Source organism: Perognathus longimembris, chromosome 1 (assembly GCF_023159225.1).
Source record: "Perognathus longimembris pacificus isolate PPM17 chromosome 1, ASM2315922v1, whole genome shotgun sequence".
NCBI classification, from domain to species: Eukaryota; Metazoa; Chordata; class Mammalia; order Rodentia; family Heteromyidae; genus Perognathus; species Perognathus longimembris.
This window is the reverse complement of record NC_063161.1, coordinates 87,213,366-87,237,243: the sequence shown is the minus strand read 5'-3', so window position 1 is coordinate 87,237,243 and position 23,878 is coordinate 87,213,366. Positions and strand designations below refer to the sequence as shown.

Genomic DNA, 23,878 nt, shown 5'->3' with positions numbered 1-23,878 from the left:
TCAATCTGATGATCTTAATAGAAAACAAGTGTTGAATGTGCAAAAAGTACGGTTTTTCCTTCTGTTAGGAAAATGGAGGAGAATGGAAAAGGAATAGGCCAGACTTGATCATCAACAGGTGAGGACTGTTTATTGAGGGTCAACAAGGGGCACAAACCTTCTCCTGGGTTTGGAGGTTGTATGACAGGGAGAATTTGGGACCAGGCTTACATGGGGTCTGAGCAAGGAGGAAGAGGTTAATGAAAGCACCACTAGCGCTAGAAACTGGGGGCTTTTTCTTGGGCCCACAATGGATTGTTTACAGCTGGGCTTCAGTGAATTGCCCTGCCTGCACATCAAAGCAGGTCAGCTCACACCTGGGGTTTTGCCTGATGCCTGTGTGGGCCTAGGAAAACTGGGTGGGGGTCAATCCTTCACCTTCATTTTGAATGGGCAGATGTCTTGTTTTGGTGATGGGTCTTTCTCTACCAGATAACTAACCACATCCACACTCAATCTCACTTATAGCTTGCTGGGTTCCATCTCCAAGTCTTGGTCTGAAACACTATAAAAGAAAAAGAGAGAGAAAGGAGTAGGGAAAGATATTCTTTAGGTAAATAAAACATCATCGTCCTGTTACTTAAAGGATGTGGTCATTTAATCCTTCATTAGCAAACTCTTTGAAGTCCTTTTAGCTCTTCTGTACAGATTCTTAGGTTCTTTTTTTGGATTTTGAACAAAAATTACAATTTCTACAGCATAAATGTCTCATTGTTTTTTGAAAATCCTAGGATTAGAAAAACATATCACTTTAATTTTCCTATGTTTTAGTCTGAGACTGAGATTTTCATGTTGGTCAGAAAAGAACATTTCCCAAAAGCAACAGATTTTTTTCCCCTCCAAAGCCATGGATAATTTTTATTTTCTTCCTCAGCACAGCATGAGAATTGGAAAAATCTTAGAAAAACTGATAAAAGCTACAGAATATGCTCTTTGTTTCTTGGCAAAAGAAGCTTCTTGTATCCCAAGTGCTGTGGTTGAGGGAAATACAAACCCATCCTCCAAAGAGCCCAAATCATAGTTGGCTTCAAGTGGGAGACCACTTTTCTGGTTATGCTTGAGTGGCATCCCCTGGCTGGTTTGGGTAACAAACACTTTCCCCACAGTGGAAGGCTTAGGAGGTCCTCTAAGTGGGTTGAATATACTGTGCCTTTTCATTCAAAGAAACCCAATCCACATATTTTACAGAAGCAGGAGGTTTTCTTTTGAGGCTTGCTTGGGAAAGAATGTGTTGTGGTAAGTATCAAGCCACCTGAACAAACATGAGCGCAGAACTGGTCTCCCTAAGAGCCTTCTCAGGATGGCAGGCAGAGGCTTACTCTGTCTCCATCTGTAGAAAAAAAGGAGAGTTCATTTTATTTTTCATTTCTTTTCCTCTTTCCTTTCCTCCTTTTTCCTTTCCTTTCCATTTCTCTCTCTCTCTCTCTTTCTCTCTCTCTGTGTGTGTGTGTGTGTGTGTGTGTGTGTGTGTGTGTGCGCGCGCCTATACTGGGGCTTGAACGCAGGGTCTAGGCACTGTCCTTTAGCTTTTTCACTCAAGGCTAGTGTACTACCACTTGGGCCACTGGTCCACTTCCTGCTTTTTGGTGCTGCGTTGTAGATAGAGTCTCACAGGCTTTCCTGCTCATGCTTCAAACTGCAGATTCTCAGATCTCAGCATCCTGATTAGCTAGGATTATACGCATGAGCCATTGGCACTGGGCAAGGAGTTCACTTTCTTAAGAGAAAAATGACTCCATCTGGGTCTAACTGATGTCCTGCATTAAATCTTTTGAGGAGAAATTCAGTAGCAGGCAAGTCCATCTAACTAGTGAAGAATACAAGGCTGACTTCAGGAGGGCTAAAGTGCCAATGTGGGAATGAACCATTACACATTTATTTCTCACCAGTTTCTTTTGAATGCAAGAGTGGAAAAGGAGCATAGGAAAAGAATGATGAACTATTTCAATAAGGAAAAAAATATATAAACTGCAATTGATTTGAGCATTTGTGTAAAACCAGATGAGGAAGAAATCAATATTAAACAAGATAAAGGCCTTTAATTGGAAAACTTCTTAGATTGATATACTTTCTCACCTAAGACATGTTGTGGTGTTTATCCATAGGCATTCAACTGGAACAACACTCCAACTCTTTAAGAAATAGTACTCTTAATTTGGACTTAATTTGCACTTAATTGAGACTCTTCCTAGTAAAAGATTATATGGAAAGATCCTTGTGGTAGGCTATAGGATGTCCCTCCACCCAAAGATAGTCATGGTGTCTGTCTGTGGAGAACCCACCTCGTTCATAGAAAGTAAATGCTGGATTATTTGAGAAGGAGTTTTTACAGGTGTGATTAAATTAAGGATGTTGAGATGGGGAGATTATCCTTGATAATGTGGACTCTAAAGACTATCCTTATCACACAGAGGCAGCAGGAGATTATACCATTGAAAGGGGAGGAGGCAATATGACTCCAGAGGCAGAGATTGGCATGGTATAATCACAAGCCAATTCCTGCAGCCACCAGAAATAGAAGAAGCATGGATTCTCCCCTAGATAGGGCCTAATAACTTGATGTTGACCTGAACTTCTAGCCTCTAGCGTGTTTCTAGTGTCCTAAGCCACAAGTTAGTAACCTGGGGGTGGAGGAGACAATGGCCCAGAAACAATGAATGTTGGAGCCCAAAGTCAGGAAGTAACAGGCAGCAGAGAAGATTGGCAGAACAAGGAAGAGGTGCTGCTCAGGGATCAGGTAGGTTCATGAGAACAGTGGGCTGGGCTTGTGCCTGTACAATTGGGAAGAGGTCCTGAAGCAATATGCCATCATCTGACACTGAATCCATAGGAACGTGTGCAAGACAAGATAATGTTCTCTTCCCTAGATTTCTGCTAGAAGAAACAGTAGAGAAGCAGCACAAAGAGATGTTGACAAGAATTCAGTACTCATAATTTTTATCTTTAATACCCCAAACCTGTCCTCACCATCTTCCTCCATTGCCAGAAAAGAGTACAGGTAACAGCTTTAGTGCTTGAGGGCTACTTGGGATGAAACAATTGATCCATAAAATGATTTTAAGTCCTGTATAGATTTTCTTCTCTTTTCTGTGGTGGGGGTTTCTAAATATCATTTGTTTTATATTTTCTTCACTTTATGTGGTTTATTGTGGTATCAGAACGATGATATTGAATTTCTTTTTTCTTTTTTTTTTTTGTGCCAGACCTGGAGCTTGAACTCAGGGCCTGGGTGCTGTTGCTAAGCTTTTGTGTTCAAGGTTAGAGCTCTAACACTTTGAGCCATAGCTCCATTTGCAACTTTTTAGTACTTAATTGGAGATCAGAGTCTTATGAACTTTTTTTTTTTTTGTTGGTGCTGACTTTAAATAACAATACTAAGATCTCATCCTCCTGAGTAACTAGGATAATAGGCATGAGCCACCTGCTCCTAGCAATACTGAATTTTTAAAATAAGTTAGGTAGTACTCCAAGTTGCTTTAAAGGAAAGCATATTATGAATACGGATCATTTATTTACTAATAATGTGTCTGTAATGGTCATAAACAACATTCTTCAGGTGAATAATGTTGGGGGTTATTATAAGCTTAAAATATCACAGAGATTATTTAGAGAATGAAGCAAACTCAATGTAGAGAGGTTTATCATCTCCCATACTTTCAAGATCCACTTGGAAGCGACTATTTCAGCTTTTCCACTTGGGTTCATTCATTCACTCACTTCTTTGTTAATTTACCCATTCATTGATTTCAACACTACTAAATGCAGGTACTGTGCCAAGTGAAGAAGCTACAAAGGCTGAGAAACCTTCACCCTGTCCTTGAAGAGCTGCGGAGGCTGTGACTTGGTGGCCTGCCCAGTGTTCTCTTTTTAAATTAGAATTCACTTTCTCTCCAGACTTCATCTCTTCCTACTGTGTTATATATAAATGGCTTTATAGTTTAGATTATATGAAGACAATGGCATTTTAGACTTTTGACTGGAATTCTATTTGGGAAGAACAATCTTTGGGACTGTCCTAATTTCAGACTTTAATTCTTGAATCATTTTCAACGTCCCATGGCAACTGGAGACATGGAGTCTGGGAACTAAGACTAGACTGAGTGAGTTGATGTGAAATGCCTATACACCTACTGAATAAGGCTGCAGTAACAGAATTGAATGTCTTGGTTGGAGACTGGAGCCTAATAACAAAACCTCAGAGTGCTGGAAAGTCTGATACTGGGTTCAGAGGGAGAAAAATAAACAAAACCAAACATTTCTCAGAGAAGAACTGGGAGTCAAACTTACTAGCTGAGAAATATAAGAACTCTATAGGCTAGAAAACAAACCCAAATCTCAGATGAATGGCATTAGCTCAGTGTTGCCAAGTAAGAGAAAGTTCCTGAGGGTGATTGATGACCTAAAGCAAGCTGGCAAAGACTTGGCAATATTATATGATGAATCCAAGGAAATCTTGAGTATGGGCAAAGATCATTGGCAGGAATGACAATTCAGGATTGATTCAACACCTGCACTTTTTCCAATCAGTGCCTAGAACAAATGCTTGACTGACATATAGTAGGTGCTAAAAACATTTATTGAATTGGAATTCCAGTTGAGTGAGGTCAAAGAGTTGGAGATAGAGTGAATTAAGGCTGTAGGTGAAACTCATGAAATCTTTTCTTCCTTTCTCACAAAGGCTTATTTCTACATGTTCAAAGGTCAAAGAGAGTAACAGCCTATCCTCTTAGGACTTGTTGGTACAATGACACAAAGTGTTCCTATATGTATCCTTGTCTCATGAAGGTTCTCACAAAGGTTAAGAGAAACTTTCTTAGGCTGCTTTGGAATATAAGTCTTAAAGTCAAGCTAATAAATGTTATGGATATACATTTTAGGATAACAAAAAATAGCTTTGCCAGCTGGCGGTCTGTAAAAAGTAAGTTTGGTAACTATTCACTGAGATATCTCTTACAGGCTTTGAAAGGTCAGCCCATCAATAGATAATTTGCATTTAATAACAATGATAATTATAATAAGTGTTGTTAGTAGCAACAAAGTCCACTGATATGGAGGACCTATTCTAAGTCAATCACTATGCTGATGTCTTTTATCACAGTTTCCTAAATTTTCACCTTACAGCAACCTTGGAAGATAGTAATTACTTAACTTCAAGGAAATCTGGAAGGGTCACTAAAGAGCTTGTACAAGGAAGCATAACTCCTCAACATAACCAGGTCATAAATGCAGGTCAGTTTTATTCCCAATATATGGTCTTTGTTCTTCATCACTTTCCCCATCTATTTCACACATCTAAGTAGGGAAAACAATGAGATCATGTTCAAGTCACATAACTGACACCAGGCTAGTACACAGATGTATAATCTATGCTTCCAGACAACCTCACACAATGGATAACATGGGAGAACAGAAAAAGTTGCTGTCCCTTTTTAGTTCCAAAGTGAACTGGAAACATAATTTCTCGAGTCACATCAGGTCTTGAATTGAACTTCACTGTCACTTTGACTCCAAAGCCACCCTCTTTTGTGATTCCAGCACACTCTAGATTTTTAGGAAGTGATCCCAAATTTTATTAAATTAAAGTGGAGATTTTAATAGAAAGGTAGAGAACAAGATCATTTTGGAATGTGGAGGTCCAATTCTTGATGACGCAGGCAAATGGGGATCCTCACTGAGGAAGCAGGGCCCAGCCATCAGTTATGGTGGTCATGTGGAAAAATATGATTCTTCTCTGGGATATACCTGCCCGAGGAGCTGGTTCTCAAACAAATGAGTCATCTTGTAGCTGTCTTAACATGCTGATTGCTGGGTCCTATTCTGAAAGCTTCAGATTCAGTAGGTCTGGCCTGAGGTCTGAGATTTTGCATTTCTCATCAAATGAGATGGATTATTTGGAGGCCGCACTCTAGAACAATGTGTAACTGGTTCTGAAAACCATGAGGTTCGGTGATATCTGGAGGAGGAGGAATACGTAGCACATGGTGTCTTATTATCTTCTGCCAGATGAAAGGATGCACATGCAAGGTATGATGCTGAAGACACAGAAACAGCGGGAAAGCAATACGAATTTAGGGCTTTCTTACATGAGCACCAAGTATTTTACAGTATCTCTCATATTTTAGTCTAAATATCACAGCTAAACACGTACAGGGAAAATGTAGTAAATAAACACTATCTTTAAGAAGTATAAATTAATAACAAATTGTGTAGAATTTTCATTTAAATCATGTGTTCGAAGCAACCTGCACACAGTTAAAATGAGCTGAAAGCCATTTATTAATCAGAAAATCAGAATTTCTTTTGTAGAGAGCCCACTTGGTTGAATAAACAGTCGTCCAACAGATTCCAATGACAATGGATTTGTGCAAAACAGAGGTGAGTTTTTAATTATGTCTTTTACTTCTTGCAGATTTGGATTTTGGCTTAATTTTCAGACATTTTGCTCAAACATGTGAAATTGAGGAAAGAGCTGATAGCTATGAATTCATGGCTTATTTAGTTCCAGACCTTAAAATCTGTAGAGTCTTATACTTCATCATTGACAATGTGTGGTGAGTTTTCTGCAATGTCTCTATCTGGGATGTTCTGTCTTACAGCTCACAGAAAAGCTGAAGCAGAAGGCAAAGGAAAAAGTTGTTCCTCCCTTAATGTAAATTTTAATAAAAGCAGCTTTGAATACATACTTTGTCTTTCAGGTTATTACATCTGACCATTTTTGAGGGTCTACAGAACTGATCAAGAAAGGATTAAGAATGCAAAGACAGCACAAGTAAACAGAGAGGAGGTAACCTGGGAATAAGTTAAGCTTGGATGGTAACTTTGAACCTGGAACAGGATAGTTTTTTCATAGTGGCCAGTTCCAGTGGAGAATTTTAGGATTTCCATCTAGTTTTCATAACCTTGAAGAGCAAAATTCTGCAGTAGACATTTCTACCTGTCACCTGGGCAACCACCACTACCACTGTACTTCTCCTAGATTTCTTAATAACAAAAAGAAAAGTGTATGCCAGAGGGTAAGCATGCTAACCTTTCCAGGAGCATGATGGGAGCTGGGACACAGGAAGTGGGCTCATCTGCTGCCCTCTCAGACTGGTTTTGCTCTCTACTGAGACTCCTTTCTGATATCACTGGGGGCCACCTGAGCTCATCAGTGCTGGACAGATGTCAGACTCTCTAGGTCAAAAGGGATAATGAGAAGGTGGTGGTGGGGTCTTACTGAAGGAGAGAGCCCATGATACCTGACTCACCAGATTGCTCTTACCTCTCACAGTCAAACATGAAAGAAGGTTTAACAGCCACCTTCTTCCCCTTTCTCTTTAAAAATAATGATTGTTTTGAAACATTTCTCAGTCAGGACAGCAGTATGCATTGACCTCAAAGGTCCTTAGTATTACCTAAGAAATGCAATTAAATGAAAAAAGAAGCTGTGGCAAGACCACGAAAGTAGAAAGGCAAGAACGGCAGATTGTCTTCTCCACGATTATTTGCAGGCATCATTAATCCATCCTTCTGTGAAACAGCAATCAAGCAAACCCTTTCCCTTAGCAAAATGTTTAACTGCGGCATAGAAATAGCTGTAATCAGCCCAAGATTAGAACTGAGGGAGGCTTCCTTTCTGTATTTCCTCCTGTTGTTTTTGAACAAGCTACAAGGTACTCAGCAAGTAGGTCTCCCCACAGTCCCATGTATACAACCCCCCTGGAGCCCTCATTCATCAACATACTTATTATGTGTACAGTAGAAGGTTTCCCTTTGCCCTAATTTTAAATCTTTTGCGATTTATCAAAAGTGAGTGAAATACCCTCTCCATATGTTTATACCGAAGGGTTGTGTCTCCAAGACCCCACTGAGATGAAATTCATTGCAGGTTGCTACATAAGAGAGGCAAGACAAAATGGGATAATGCTGGGGGGAGGGTGTTTTTTCTTTAAAAAAAGGATTTTGTGGCTTTTGGCACTGCTAATAATTTGTGTAGAAAAATAATGTTTTCTTGTGTGTTTAATCCTGTGCCAAGACAGCTGCTGGTGCGGTAGCATTCTGCAACAAATTAGAGGGCAGTTAAAGTGAGATTTTCCACCATCAAGAACAAAGCAAGGCCAGTTAGCAAGAGGACAGCTTGTTCTAGTTGTTAATGTGCGTAAAAACTCACTGTACATAATTTAAAACAGCTTTTTGTGTGAGGATGCCGCCACTCTGGTTTCTGAGGTTGACTGCTAATTCCAAATCAAATGAAAGCGGCTGAATTAGAAAATGACAAGCAATGCACTGACACTGCCTGTCCTGGCTAGGAAGATAATTTTTTTTTCTCTATTGCTATTGATATGAAAGTTAATGCCCCTCAATATTAAAGTATTTAATGGATGACAGATGTCTGAAATATGAAGCCTGAAGCCCCTATTTACAAAAGGCAAGCTCTCAATAACTCTGTGGCACCTCTCACACGCTTACAAATAATTATTTAAAGATGTATTACCTTTGCTGGTGAGGAAGCAGATGTTAAAAAAATTCAGTGCCTCCTTAAAAGTTGATCGGACTCTCCAGAGTTTTAATCAGTGTAGCATTTTATTTCACTGGCTTGGAATTAAATAGGATTCTTTGGTTTGAAAATGTATTGGAAAAGAGCATGCTAGAGTCCAAATACCTTTCAGTGCGTAGACCTTTAGACTTTCATTTGTCACTGGGATAGGCTGTAGAGAATTAAATGGAGGCAGGAAAGAAATAGGAGAAGGCAGAGTTCTAGTTGGAGTTTTTGCCTACTTAAACATGGGCCAGAAACTGTGGTACCAGCCAGAGGTGTTAGTCCCTGAATGAGCAAGGACTAAGGATTCCATTCCAAACATTGCACCCATCACTGTAAATATGAAATGCTCATAAAGACTGCATGTACCTCTGATACTTGCAGGAATAGGATTTCAAATTCAACTCTTGTAACTACCCTATAAGTAGTAATGAAAGACATTAAGCTCCAAAAGAGACCATAAAAATGTTAGATAAAATTTCTTTACACACACATACACACACGCATGCACACACACACACATTTACTAAAATAGTTAAGATAAATAGAATTTCATTTAAAGAGAAGCTCAGAAAACCTGTCTCCCATTCATAGCATGCCATTTAACACCAAGGATTGCAAAATTATACACATTTTTAATCAGTATAAAGTCAAATATAAACTTCCTTTGATTCATTTTCCTTTAGAAAAGATGTAGATTAGACAAAAATTTGTTATTATAAGCATTTACTTTAATTGAGTTGAATTGAAGATGTATAGGTAAGCTGGGAACAGGTGGCTCATACCTGTATTCCTAGCTACTCAGGAGGCTGAGATCTGAAGATGACAGTTCAAAGCCAGTCTGTGCAGGAAAGTTTGTGAGACTCTTATCTCTAATTAGCTACCAAAAAACCATAAGTGGAGCTATTGCTCAAGTGGCAGCACACTAGCCTTGAGTACAAAAGCTCAGGGACAGCTCCCAGGCCCTGAGTTCAAGCCCAATGACTGGTACAAACAAAATGAAAATATATGTGTAAATCTTCTTAACACAGAAGGAAGCTAAGCAGCCGCCCATTGGGTGAAGGGTTACTGAGTGCAGTGATACAGATTGTACAAAGGACAAACTCAGGAGGACTTTGTCAATTACCTGGTGTACATGGCACTGAACTGTCAGACAGATGACAATTTGTGTGGCCATTCTCATGTTCATACTGGAATTGATGTAATTTTTATTGTACATGACAAAGTTATTTTTTTCCCCAATCTCCTGTGATTCATCCTTACAATTCATCTTTAAGGTATATTATCAGTGAAGAGCCATATTTTACTTAGGTAACATATTAACAACCCATGTTTTTTAAAAAAGATAAATTATCTCTCAGAAGTAAAGAAGCTAAAAGTGAAGAATCTAGGACAGACCAGTATTAATAGTTAAAAAAATATTGGAAATGTACAGGGCTACTTAGCTGAGGAAAAGATACAGTGTGGTATCTTAGACAGCAAAGAGGGTAGGAGCATTGAGGACATCAGAAGGATTCAGAAAAGATTGGTATATTTCTGGAATAATAGCTGGAACAAACATTTATTTATAATTTCCAGATTTTGCTGCCTTCAAAGTAAAAGGAGTTTCTCATATTCCTTCTTGTAGTGTTTTCAGGGTATCTGATTTTATTTCTAGGTCTTTGATCCACTTGGAATTGATTTTGATGCAGGGTGATAAATAGGGATCTAGTTTTAGTTTGTTACAGGTGTTGAACCAGTTTTGCCAGCACCATTTGTTGAAGAGACTTTCTTTGTTCCAACCTATATTTTTAGCTCCTTTGTCAAAGATTAGGTAGCTGTAGGTCTGTGGGTTCATTTCTGGGTCTTCAGTTCTGTCCCGTTGGTTCTCAGGTCTGTTCTTGTGCCAGTACCAAGCTGTTTTTATTACTATAGCTTTGTAATACAACTTAAAGTTTGGTATTGATATTCCTCCTGCACTTTTTTTTTCTACTTAGGATTGTTTTTGCTATTTGGGATTTTTTATTGTTCCATATGAATTTCTGAATTTTTTCCTCTATTTCATTGACAAATGATGTTGGGATATTGATGGATATTGCATTGAATTTGTAAATAGCTTTTGGTAATATTGCCATTTTTACGATGTTAATCCTCCCAATCCAGGAGCATGGGAGGTTTTTCCATATCTTGAGTTCTGCCTTAATTTCCTTTTTCAGGTTTTTAAAGTTCTCATCATAGAGTTCTTTCACTTCTTTGGTTAAGGTTATTCCTAGGTAGGCTATTGCAAAAGGTGTTGCTTTTCTTATTTCAGCTTAGCTCTTCTGGTTGTTGGCGTATATAAAAGCCATTGATTTTTGAGGATTTACTTTATATCCTGCTACTTTGCCAAAGTTTTGGATCAGCTCTAGTAGCTTCGGAGTAGAGTCTATGGGGTTCTTTAGGTATAGGATCATGTCTACAAAGAGAGAAAGTTTAACTTCATCTTTTCCTATTTGGATCCCCTTTATATTTTCATCTTGCCTAATTGCTCTGGCTAGGAATTCTAGTACTATGTTGAAGAGGAGAGGAGAGAGCGGACATCTAAGACTCCTTGGCACTGGAAGAAACTTCCTCAACAAAGGCCTAGAAATGCAACAAATCAAAGAAAGGTTGGACAAGTGGGACTGTATCAAACTGCAGAGCTTCTGCAGGGCAAATGACATAGCTTCCAAGATAAACACAAAGCCCACAGATTGGGAAAAGATCTTTACCAGGATACAATGGACAAAGGCCTCATATCTAAAATATACACAGAACTCAAAAAATTAAACTCCTCCAAAACAAAACCACGAAGAACCAACAGCCCTCTCAACAAATGGGCTAAAGACCTAAAAAGAAAGTTCTCTGAAGAGAAAATGAAAATGGCCAAGAGTCACATGAAAAAGTGCTCTACATCACTGGCCATAAAAGAAATGCAAAACAAAACAACATTGAGATTCCACCTCACCCCAGTAAGAATAACCATTATCAGGAAATCCAATAATAACAAATGCTGGAGAGGATGTGGCCAAAAGGGAACCCTATTACATTGTTGGTGGGAATGCAAACTTGTTCAACCCCTCTGGAAGGCAGTGTGGAGGTTCCTAAGAAAGCTAAACATAGAGCTCCCCTATAACCCAGCAGCCCCACTTTTGGGCATCTACCCAAAAGACTACAAGCAAGACCACACTAAAGCCACCAACACAACTATGTTCATTGCAGTACAACTTGTCATTAATAAAACATGAAACCAACCCAGATGCCCCTCAGTAGACGAGTGGATCTGGAAAATTTGGTACATATACACAATGGAATTCTATGCCTTCGTCAGAGGGAATGACACTGCCCCATTTGTAAGGAAATGGAAGGACTTGGAAAAAAAAAGCATATTAAGTGAAGTGACCCAGACCCAAAGAAACAAAAACCATATGGTGTCCCTCATAGGGAATAGCTAGTACACGAATAGGCTAGTCATGGTAGAAGATCAAAATACCCCAATAGCTATACCCATATGATCACATAAGATGATGCCAAGTGAAATGAACTCCATGTTACAGAAACAAGAGTTATACCACCATTGTAATTATTATCAACATGCCATGTAAAACCATACCTTTTGTATTTTTTTTCTTGTCTGTTTGTTTGATTGTTTTGTTTCTCTCGTATTCCCTTCCTGTGGTTGTACCCCTGTTACCACTATGTCTCATCCGAATGCCCTAGATACTGTTTATACCAGGTATTAGAACTGGGGAAGGGAAAGGGAATATCAAAATTGAGAGACAAAGGACAAAAAGACAAACCATTCCAAAAGCAATATTTACAAAACTATTTGGTAAAAATCAATTGCACAACTCTTGGAGGGAGAGAGAAAGGGGAAGGAGGGAAATGAGGGAGGAGGTAACATGTTGAACAAGAAATGTACTCACTGCCTTACATATGAATCTGTAACTCCTCTGTACCACACTTTGACAATAAAGAAAAATGTTTAATTAAAAAAAGTAAAAGGAAAATGCCATCAGCCATATTTGAAATAAGTTCCCAATTTCAAATATTTGAATAGAATTAAGTTTGATTAGAATTCCACTTGATTTGCTTATTTTCTGATGCTAGCTATTTTTTGTTATTATTTTAAAGAAACAATAAGGGCAGAGAAGCTGATAATGGCAAGCAGTAAAGATTAGTATGTGGATAAATACCCGCATCCAAATTATTTTTCTTTGTAGCATAACCTGGATTTTCCATTTACCCTGAGGAAAATATAATTGGATCATTTCTAACTTCATTTGTGGTCAATCTTCAGGCATCTGTACTTGATCGGTGTTACCAACAAATAATACACAAGCTGTCTTTCACCTCATTTGATTTATTTTTTTTCTCAAGTTTACACAGATCTTTGAGATATTATATATAACGCAACCCAGAATTGTTCAGAGGGGTAAAAGACCAGAGGAAGCTATTTAGCCTCCCTCTCACAAGTTACTCCAGAGAGCCCAACACTCAGGGATTCTCTTGTGAGCTGCTAGGATTTGCTCTTGTAGCTAGGTAATGCTTTCAGGCAGAGTTGCAGGAAGCCATTAGCTTTTAAGGAAAGTAGGTAAGTAAGAAGTAGTAGTATGGAGTAGGAAGTGATAAGATCACCCATAGGTGATCTTTGGGAGTGCTAAGGGAATATGAGTCCAGCACCAACAGTTTGCTGTGGTATAAGCCTTCTAAAAAAGACTTGAAAGAGAAATAAAAATCAGGATCCTGTCATCAATGTGAGGTTGAATGGAATAAAATAAGTTCTTTATTAATAGACTTCTTGGTAATTTTAATGTTAATTATGCATTTTATGTTCATTTATGAATAGTTTATTTGAACATGAGTCATATATTTGTTGAGAAACATCTTACAAAGCTAATATAGTCCTCAGAAGGTATTTTGTAACTGTCTTATTCCTCCTATACAGTGTCTCCAAGTTTAAGTCCTAGGTCCTGGATAGATGAGGCAGAAATGAACTCAATAGTCAAAATTAGATTGCTAGGGATAGAAGAATTGTAAGATACTGGACAAAGGAGGCTGGGGGGGGTGTGCATATGTGAAATTATTTCTAGCTTGGATAAAGAAATTTTCTTCTGTGAAATAACACTTACTTGGGACTTTAGCTGGGTTTGTGGATGTTAAAAAGGAGGATGCTTGCAAATGACTCCAGGCTTAGGAAATAGCAGAAGCAAAGACATGGAGGGGGGAAATTAATAGGGGATCATATTAAAACTATGTAACAGATGCCCATAACATCTAAAGAAAGTAAAGGGCAAAAGAATATGAACAAAACTTCATTTAAAACATCACTCAGATAAACTATATGTATGTATTCATTTGCCTTTTTTTTTTTCTTTTTGGCCATTGTGGCAAAATAACTATGAAGAACAATATGAAGGAGAAAAGATTTTTATGGCTTTTGGTCTCAGAAGTTTCAGTCCAGGCTTACTGGCCTCATTGAAGTAGCTTGTGTTGAGGTAGGATTTCATGGTGGAAGGATTTTTTCACTTCATGGTGGCCTGGAAGCAGAAAAAGACAGGAAGGGGCCAGGGCAAGATATACTCTCAATAGTATCCTAATTCCTCCCACCAGGCCTCTACCCCTTAATTCAATGCGAATTAACCAATGTTATAGCTCATTGATAAAATTACAGTCTCTTCATAATCCAGACATCTCTCAATAGTGCCACTGGATGGGAACTAAGCCTTCAATATATGAGTGTTGGGGAGGGAGGGATAAACCATATTCAAACCATAACTGTGTGTGTGTGTGTGTGTGTGTGTGTGTGTGTGTGTGTATAATCTTTAGAAATATAGTAATTGCTTTCCGATGTTAAAATCATCCTGTGCTCTCAGTTGTGAGGGCTCTGAAATGGTTGAAAATGTCAGCGACCTGCCAGGTGTTGTTCTGTGAGCAGCTCCTCTAAGATTTCCTCTTGTTCATCACATCAGGTTCCTATCTCCATCTAACACAAGGAGGATGCTGAGGATTCCCTTTTACAGAGAGCTATCCATTTCAGAAGCCACCACACCTCAGGATCAGGCCACATAATCCTCAAGGTAAAAGCAAAATTCTATTCCTTCAAATTAGACAGGGTCTTTCAAATGCTGAGGTGACTACCTGTAATGAGAGGCTGGGTAGTTCCATTCTCAAAGTCAGGTAGAACATGAATGATTGATTGCAGTGAAGCTCTGTATAAAGCAACTCAAAATAATTGCAATTATATTGTTGAAAATACACCCAGACTATGAAGGAAAACTTCAGTACCAATACATTTCACTTCATCTTTGAAATGTTACCTTCTAATTCGTATCCAGAATCATATATTATTTTTCCTATTACCATACATTGATTCTAATTTTGTACTCTTACTTATTAATGTATCTAATTTTTTTATATTTCTACTCATTCTTTTAAGGAATAATTTGTTTCTGCAAAAATAAGTGCTCATTATAAAAATGCCAATCAGAACTCAAAACTACAAAAAGAAAGCAAAAAAAAAAACCTTCTAAATTCCACATTCCAAAATAACTGCTATTAACATTTATTGTGAGTAATTTTAGACATAGTGGCATCATGTTTCAGCAAGAAAGGCAAATAAAATGAAATGGAGGTGGCTTCTGAGATCTTCTAATACTCTCCTTGAAAATGTGGGTCTTACTCAGTGCCTTTAACATTTCTCATCAAAGCAATATGTAGTGTAAGAGAATAGTCTTCTTTTGTCTCTGTCTTTCAACTTTGACTCTGCCTTGAAGGGTAAGACAATTAGATTCTCTCAGTGCTTCTGCACCTCTTTTTCTTTGCTTCTTATTGTTATTATTATTTCAATACTGTCAAGTTACATTTGAATTCTGTTGTTTAATTTCTAAAATCCTTTCTTTTGAGTTCCTTCTTTTGATTCATCTCTTTGTTGACTGAATAAAGGCTCTGAAAATGTAAATACCTGAGCTCTCTCATGTTTTACCCCAACACCGCCCCATAGAACCTTCTGTGATGACAGTCCTGGTGCAGTCTAATGCTGTAATCAGTGGACATGGGTGTCTGTTGCACAAAAAAAATATGGCTAGCATGACCAAGACACTGAAGCTTAACCATGCTTCAAAAGGCAAATAGCTGCCTATACCTAGTGGCCACCGTATTTCCCAGTAGCTTTATCTATATTTAACATGCCTTAGCATATCTTCATACCTTTTTTAGCTCTCTCACTTTATCTCAGGTCACAGATTGCTTTAGAATTTTGTAGGCATTGAAGGTTGCTGCGAAAAATTCTGTAGCTCCTCTGAGTTGTCTTCCTTATTGGGCATTATTTTAGATTTTGAGAGGTCCCAGAGGGCAGGGAAAAGAGGCTTGCTAGAGTAGTTATAGCAAGCAAGATTCATGGTATTTGTATTGTTTTCCGTATTTACCAAACAGCATTAATAACAAGGTTGCATGTCCAGTCACTAAAATGTCAACATAGGAAGGTCATTATATTTGCTGGTAGCTGATAATAAAAGAGACATTTAAAAAGATGAAAGAATTTGTCTAATCACAGATAGTAAATGTCAGGCATAAGATTTGGTTTCAGTCTGTTATTGCTTTGTCACCTCATAGATTTAATATTTTTGTTAGCACAAATCATTTACTAAATATCAAATCCTTTTTAGAATGCTAAGATATAAATGAAACTTGTTTAAAATATTTTGAGGTTTGAACTCAGGGCTGTGTGCTTGCTAGGTAGGTTCTTTACCACGTGAGCCACACCTCTAGCTTTTTTTCAACTAGGGGCTCATTTTTTGCCTAGACTAGTGTAGACTGAAATACTATTTACACTTTCTATGTATCTGGGATGAGATGTATTGTTACCACACCCAGCTTTTTATTGTTTGAGATGGGGGCTTGCTTTTTTTTTTTTTTTTGCCCTGGCTTGTCTTTTTTTTTTTTTTTTTTTTTTTGCCAGTCCTGGGCCTTGGACTCAGGGCCTGAGCACTGTCCCTGGCTTCTTCCGGCTCAAGGCTAGCACTCTGCCGCTTGAGCCACAGCACCGCTTCTGGCCGTTTTCTGCATATGTGGTGCTGGGGAATCGAACCTAGGGCCTCGTGTATCCGAGGCAGGCACTCTTGCCACTAGGCCATATCCCCAGCCCTCAGGCTTGTCTTGATCTCTGGATCTCCTGATCTCAGCCTCTTACATATTTTAAATGCCACATTTAAAACATTATTAAAAAGCTAACCTATGACCATGATGAAGCTGTTTTAATTAGTACCAAAATCTAAAATCAGAAGTGTGACTAACAATTATATAACAATTATAATAACAATTTACTTACTTAGCCTCTAACTCATTTCAAAATGGTTTAGCTTCTCATATCAGAATTCATGACCTGTGAGATAGTTATAATCTCCACCTTTTTGTTTATCAGTACTGGGGTTAGAAATAAAAGCCTCATGCTTGCTATACAAGTGCTCTTACTACTTGAACCATATCCCCAATTTATCCTGAGCCTCACATTTTCCCCAGGGAGCCAGCCTCAGATTGTGATCCTCTTACCTCTGACCCCTGAGTAGAATGCTTGACTTACTTGTGATGGGATCTTGCTTACTTTTTTTTTCCCCTGGCTGGTCTTGAACTGTGATGGTCTCAACCTCTGCCTCCCCAACAGCTGGAATTATCAGACCTTGCACTGGTGGTCACTTTTTGTTGTTGTTTATTTTAACAGAATGCACCCAGCTGAAAACATCTAAAGGACACCGATCCAGAAACCTCAAAAAAGAAAACTAAAAGTTTGGTTTTAAAGTTGAATTACAACAACATCTAATAAGTGCTTGCACTTAATAACTGCAATAGAAAGATAGGACCTAGCTGCTGCTGGTGGACATTGATTGAAAAAGTGAAGTTAAAGACCCAGACTTGCTTGTTCTGTTGTTACAGATTTAGAGACAATTGCTCTTCCCAATTGCTTGTAGACCTTAGAGTCATATGTATGTGTGTGGAGGAAGGGGGTGGGGTGAGAGGGGGTCAGTGCCCTGAAAATGGTCTAGTTTCATTATGTTATGTATTAACTTGAATCTTGTGTGAAGATCCTTAGCTGGTCAGCTCTTTCTGGGAGGAGCAACCAAATATTTTTCCCCAGTGGCAATCAACTTTTGGCAGGTCTAGGAAGCCATCCCAGAGTGGACAGTTCTTTCCACTGGCTCTCTCCTCAGTTGAGATTCCAAGCTTCTGTGATTCCCCAATCTGTTCTAATCTACACAAGTTGTAGTTCTTGAAGGAACAGACCCTGCTAGCAGAGGGAGCAGGAGTGTGATGTGTGCAGACAGTGGCTTAGCATGAGCAGATCACAGTAGAGTATTCTAACTTCATCTGTGTGCAGAAACAGGCTTGCCCTTTCAAATTATGGCTAACCTAAATATTAGTCCAGGTTATGAAGTTCTTTTTTTAAAAATGTAGGGTCAGTAACTTACTTGCAATGTTTGGGAACCTCAGAGAATTAATGGCTTTAACAATATGTCCTTTATGCAATCTGTGATAGATTCCCTCAGTGAATGAATGAATGAATGAATGAATGGCGAAGTTTTCATCTACAACTGTCTGTTGTACGGACAAATGAGCCTAAGTCCGATGAATTTTTGAAGACTTCTCACATACTAAGACTTCTCACATACTTCCCAACAAGACGTTATACTTAACTCCAGCAACACAGTCCTACAAAGACACAGTTTCTGTCCCCATAGAACTGGTGGTACTGTGGGAGGAAGCACTAGAAGGGAAATTTTATTTCATGGCACTAGGTAGGATAGATTTCCCCTAATTGTTTTTTTCCTTCCACTTTCCTTAACTGCAAGGAACAACTACTGTGATTGCTTTTGCTTCTCCAATAATCAGGCAACATTTATGTGAAGAATTATTTTATTTTTCAGAAGCCCTTTAAGGTAATTATTATTATTGGTTCCATTTTATGGCTAGGTAAACCAAGGTTAAGAAAAACAAGCATCTTGTCTGCAACTGTTTTGTTATATAATACGTTAATATAAAGAAAAAAACAGACTTTCAAATTGAAAAAAATACAACAGAATGAGAAGTACAAATACACACTAAAACAGAGTATTTGCAAAAAGAAAAAACAGATAATTCCTAATACTCAGTAATAAGAAAATGAATAAATCTCATTAAAAAATGAGCAAGACATCTAAACAGACATATTACTTTAAAAACACACGAATAGAATATATATATATATATAAAGATGCTCCATAGTATATGCCATTAAAGAACTATAAATTAAAACAGTAGCATACAGCCATGTAAGTATTATAGTAATGAAGACCTAAAACACAGACACAGCCAAATGCTGGTGAAAATGTAGAACAGAAACTCATTTATTGCTGGAGGAGATGCAAAATGTCTCAGTCCCTTTAGAAAACTAAGCAAGCTTTTATCATGGGATCCGGCAATTGTACTCCTTAGTGTTTATCAAATAAAATGGAAACTGTGTCCCCACAACAACCTGCAGTCAGAGGTTCAGAGAAACTTTGTTCATAATTGCCCAAACTTGTAAGCAACTAAATATGAAGGCAGTAGCTGAATGGAGAAATAATTTGGAACATCCGGACAATGGAATATTATTCAGCATTAGAATAAATGAGCTGTTAAGGCTGGGGATGGTGGTCAGTGGTAGAGTGCTTGATTAATGTGTGTGAGGATCTGGGTTCAATTCCTGGCATGAGAAAGAGAAGTGGGGGAGGAAGGAAGGAAGGATGGGCTGGAGGAAGAGAAGAAGGAAAAAAGAGAAAAGAAGGGAGGGATGGAGAAAGAAAGGAAGGAAGGAAGGAAGGACAGATGGAAAGAAGGAAGGAAGGAAGGAAGGAAGGAAGGAAGGAAAAAGGAATGGAAGCCATCAGATTATGAAAAGCAATGAAGAAACCTCAAATGCACAAGAGCATGACATATATTTCCCCAAACCTACACAATTAGAGTACTGATTATTACCTCTAAGTTTATCAGTGATAAGAAATACACCTCTCTGGTGCTGGATGCTGATAACAAGAGAAGTTTGATGGGGCGGGGGGGGGTGGAATACAGAGTTTTTATTCTTTATTCACACAGTTTGAAGGCTCATAAACCAAAAGCTAGTCTACTAAAGACATTGTTATCCCCTTTGTGAAGCTGCATTGAGAAGATTAATGTAGCAACAAGGAGTGATGTTTCTTTACAGTCGCGTTAACGGTGAGAGGACATTTTATTTAATAGAGCTTTTAGGTATTATTGAATCTTCTAATATTCCACTGATAAATCTGAACAAATCTAACATTGAGTAGATTTCAAGAGAACAAACTAGAGGCCCGATGGGGGGTGGGGTGGCACAGGGAATCCTTAACAACAAAAAATAGGTAAACATTATTTTTAAGCTTAGCAACCCTTCCTACATTAAACTTTCTGATTTGAATCTATTGTTATGGTCTTTTTCTTCCCATGGTGGAGGGTGCACAGATTATTACAGGGTCATGCTGACTTTGAACGGGGTATACATTATGAGAAGGCCCCACTGAGTTTATTATTAATCCTGTATATAATAAGGAAAAAAAATCCCCAAACCTCTCTACAACCCTGACCCTTTCTTTCTTGTCTGCGTTATTGTTTGTTGTGGTGTGCTGCTGCCTTGACCCCCTGGAAATGCCAAGTGCACAGCCCCTTCTTTGAATTTAACACTGCAGCCATAAAATCGCTTGTCCATTTATAAATAAAATAAAATGTGGGATACGATGGAGCTCAAGAGAGCATATTGTCTGAAATTCTTGGATTCCATTCTCAGCACAGATGTGCCAAAGCTCTTTGGCAAAGTATAAATTGAACTGGATGTTAGGGCTGTTCACAACCCTCTGGAGGCAGGTGGGGCTGGGTAACTTGGCTGAGATTGCCTCCAAGCATTAGAAAATGGCAATTGTCTGGGACTTTCCATGTTTTCCTCTTCATGATTCTCTAGTAAAACGGTGAGGGTGGATTGAAAATCATCAGAAGTATTACTGATTGAGAAAAAAGGTGTTGGAAAGAATCCTATTCATACACTGCATTAAAACCAAACACCATCTTCTCTACTGACACTATTTAAAGAGAAAGAAAAACTAATTTCTCTTCAAAGTCTATTCTTTTAAGCATATTCAATGTAGAAGTGCTAGCTGAAAGACTGAATTCTTTGTTTGTTGCTCTGTTTCTTCCTGTGTTAGTGGTTTTCCCATGGCATTGGAGTAGGACAGAGTATGGTCTGAGTTATTGCTGACTGGTCGGTGAACAATATTGGTGACTGTGTGTCATGGAAAGCTCAGAAGCATCTGAAAGTGTGGGGATGCGACCTCCTGTTCTGTTATTAATTCATGTGTTGGTCTGATGTAAAGCACTGAAGTTCCAAGGCCTCTGAGGCCTTCCTGGGTGAAGTCTGGGAGGAGAAGAAGGTGGAGTCAGGTTGTGGTCACTAAATTCCCTCCTAGTTTTTGAACATTTCATGAAAACACACTGGGATGCCAGGGTTCAGCTTTGGAAGCTCGTCTTCCTTTCAACAGCTCTGTAGTCTGCACTAGTCAGTCTCCAAGGGCATGGATTCTCTCTGCCTGCCCTGCACTGCAGGACTAATAGACCCCATAACTCTAGATGTGCTAACACTTGGTAGTTTAATAGCCCTTCATAGAAGGCCCTTTCAAGAATCTTCTGAGCTGGGAGTTGTTATTGTCCTGAGCTTATAGGCTAAGAAACTGTTCCAGAGAGACAAAGCATTCTTGCCCAAACCACACAAAATCATCCTTGGGCAGTCATGGCCAGGTAGTTCCAGAGGACAAGAGTTAGGTTTGAATTTTCTGCCATTTACTCTTTGTAACCTTAGGCATTGCTTAATTTAGAAATTGCATATATATGAAGTAAAGAAAAGTTTTTATATAATGTATATGAAGGGAAGAGGAAGGCTTATTTTATATAAAATGATATATCTAATGATGATTGTAAAGTAAATTATTTAAAATAAAAATAACAGCTATAATTAGTATCTCATTGTCAGATTGTCACTATGGTCTTTCTATATTTTCTATGGTCAACTATATTTTGCATCTACTTACCTTTTAAGTTATTTTATAGAAGTAATGTAGTTTTTCTTTTTATTTGCTATTACTGGGCCTCCCATTCTCATTTTTCCCCCCACTATAGTTAATTGGAGATAAGGTCTCACAGAATTTTCTGCCTGTGATGGCTTAGAACCACAATTCTCAGATCTTAGCTTCCTGAGTTGCTAGGATTGTCTGTGAGCCACTGACAGCCACCAATGAAAGTAAGATAATTTAGAAAATGCATAAGGAAAAGCAGAATGGATGAATAAAAGAGAAATTATAAAAACATACTGCCTTATATGCAGATTCAATTCACTTGATACTGTAATTTGTATGATGATATAATTTGTTTTCTTTGTGAGAAATTATGGTTGTTCTTGTTGGTGAAAGTTATTATAAGCTCTGTGTATAAAAACATGGGTCCCAGAGCTTCATGGTCCTCATATTCAATGACTCCTTCATAGGCTTGAGGGGAAGAAGAAAAGTAGAGAAGCTTGGCATGGCTAACTTGGCAGTGTTCTTTCAGACTGCAAAGGAGAAGCCACAAAGTGTGAAGAGAAGCTTAGGCCTAGAAGTTGGAAACCTGGTTCCAATCTGTTGTTGATACTGTGATGCCATAGATAGAAGACTCATTTTTTTGATTCTTGGCTTTTTAAATTAAAATTCACAGAAGTAGGTGATATGAAACTACCACAAGAAAAAAGAAAGAAAGGAAAAGAAGAAAGAAAAAACCTAGCAACTCTGGAGCTAATTCACAGTTTGTTGTAGATGTTTTCTGCAATTCTCCAAACTGAACACATGGATGTCACATGAGATTTCTGTTGTCACAAAATATGCTGCATCAAACCTTGTCAAACTTGGTGCCTTAAACTACAAGCATTTTTTTTTTCTCCTTAGAGATCCACAGGTCAATTGAAATTTGACTTGGAAAAAACAAAGCATAGCCCAATGGCTCTGTTGCTGGGTGGTTGTGTCTGGCAGTCTGAGGAGCACTGGCTGGTTTATGCCAGTAGCCTATATCAGCTGGTGGTAGCCAGCTGGTCAGCAGGGTCTGCTATTGTATATTAGTAGAGGTGGCCAGTCATGAATGGGTTCTCCTCCCCCCCCCCCCCCCCCGCCTCCACAAATCTTTGGTCACAATGTACTTGTTAACCTTCTTTTAGCCAAAGAAAGTTTTACCATGAGTCCCAATGACAAAGAAGATGCACTTCAAGCTTTCAGCAGGAGAATTTGCTGAGTAACTTGATAAAGTAGGTGGATACAAAGAGGGCTGCGGAGTTGGGACTTTGAAACGACCTTTTATATACCACCCTCTTTTGGAAATGTAAGAGGCTGTGCATCACCTCCCATGTGTTGCTGCACTAGTCAGTCTCAGAAGGAAGATTCCTGCATTTGATGCCTTCTCTCTCAGGCAATGGAAAATTGTAGTCTCTCTTCGTTGTGACTCACTTTTCCAACTTCTTAGGTATTTCTGATTGCACAGAACAGTGCTGCTCAAATTGTTAATCTAGGGCTGGCAGAATCAGCAGCACTTGAGAACGTGGAGCAAATTCTTGAGCCCTATATCAGAGTTAATCAGAAACTCTAGGAATAGATTCTAGGAATCCGTATTAAAGAACAGCTTTCCAGGTAGGGCGTGTGTGTGTGTGTGTGTGTGTGTGTGTGTGTGTGTGTGTGTGTGTATGTGTGCACGCATGCATGTGTGCACAAGAACATGCATGTATGCTAGTCCTGGGGCTTAAACTCAGGGTCTGAATGCTATCCTTGAACTTGTTTTGCTCATGGTGAGCACTCTACAACCTGCACCACAGCTCTCTTCTATCTTCTTGGTGGTTAATTGGAGATGAATCTCATGTACATTCCTGCCTAATCTGGCTTCGAGGCCCTTAAATCTCAGCATCCTGAATAGCGAGGATTATAAGGGTTGCCACAAGTGCCTGGCTCCAAGTGATTTTAATCTTCTCTAAAGTTTCAAAAGCATTGATAATGGACTAAAGTGTTGTCATTGTATTCCTGATAATCTCATCCCTATGTTCTTCTATTTTACTGAACTTACTATTGAGGATTCAGGATGATGTTAATACCCTAGTAGCATCCTTCTTTACTGTCCATGGGGCTGACATGGGCTTCCTGATACTTTGGTTTTAATGCTAGATTTCTAATTCAGCCTGTGTAGAAAACTTCAGCATAGCCTACTACCCCTGCTAGTGAACTGAGACATAGAAAACAGGGT

General features: G+C 38.7%; 1 long non-coding RNA gene across 1 annotated transcript in view; it reads right to left on the bottom strand.

Annotated features, from left to right (window-relative positions):
* Positions 1-320: 320 nt before the first annotated feature.
* The window catches only part of LOC125355318, a 29,703-nt gene continuing 6,145 nt past the window's right edge, over positions 321-23,878 (bottom strand). Inside the window, exon 3 of the long non-coding RNA XR_007211641.1 lies at positions 321-544. This is a non-coding gene — a long non-coding RNA (uncharacterized LOC125355318). The remainder of the gene's footprint in view (positions 545-23,878) is intronic.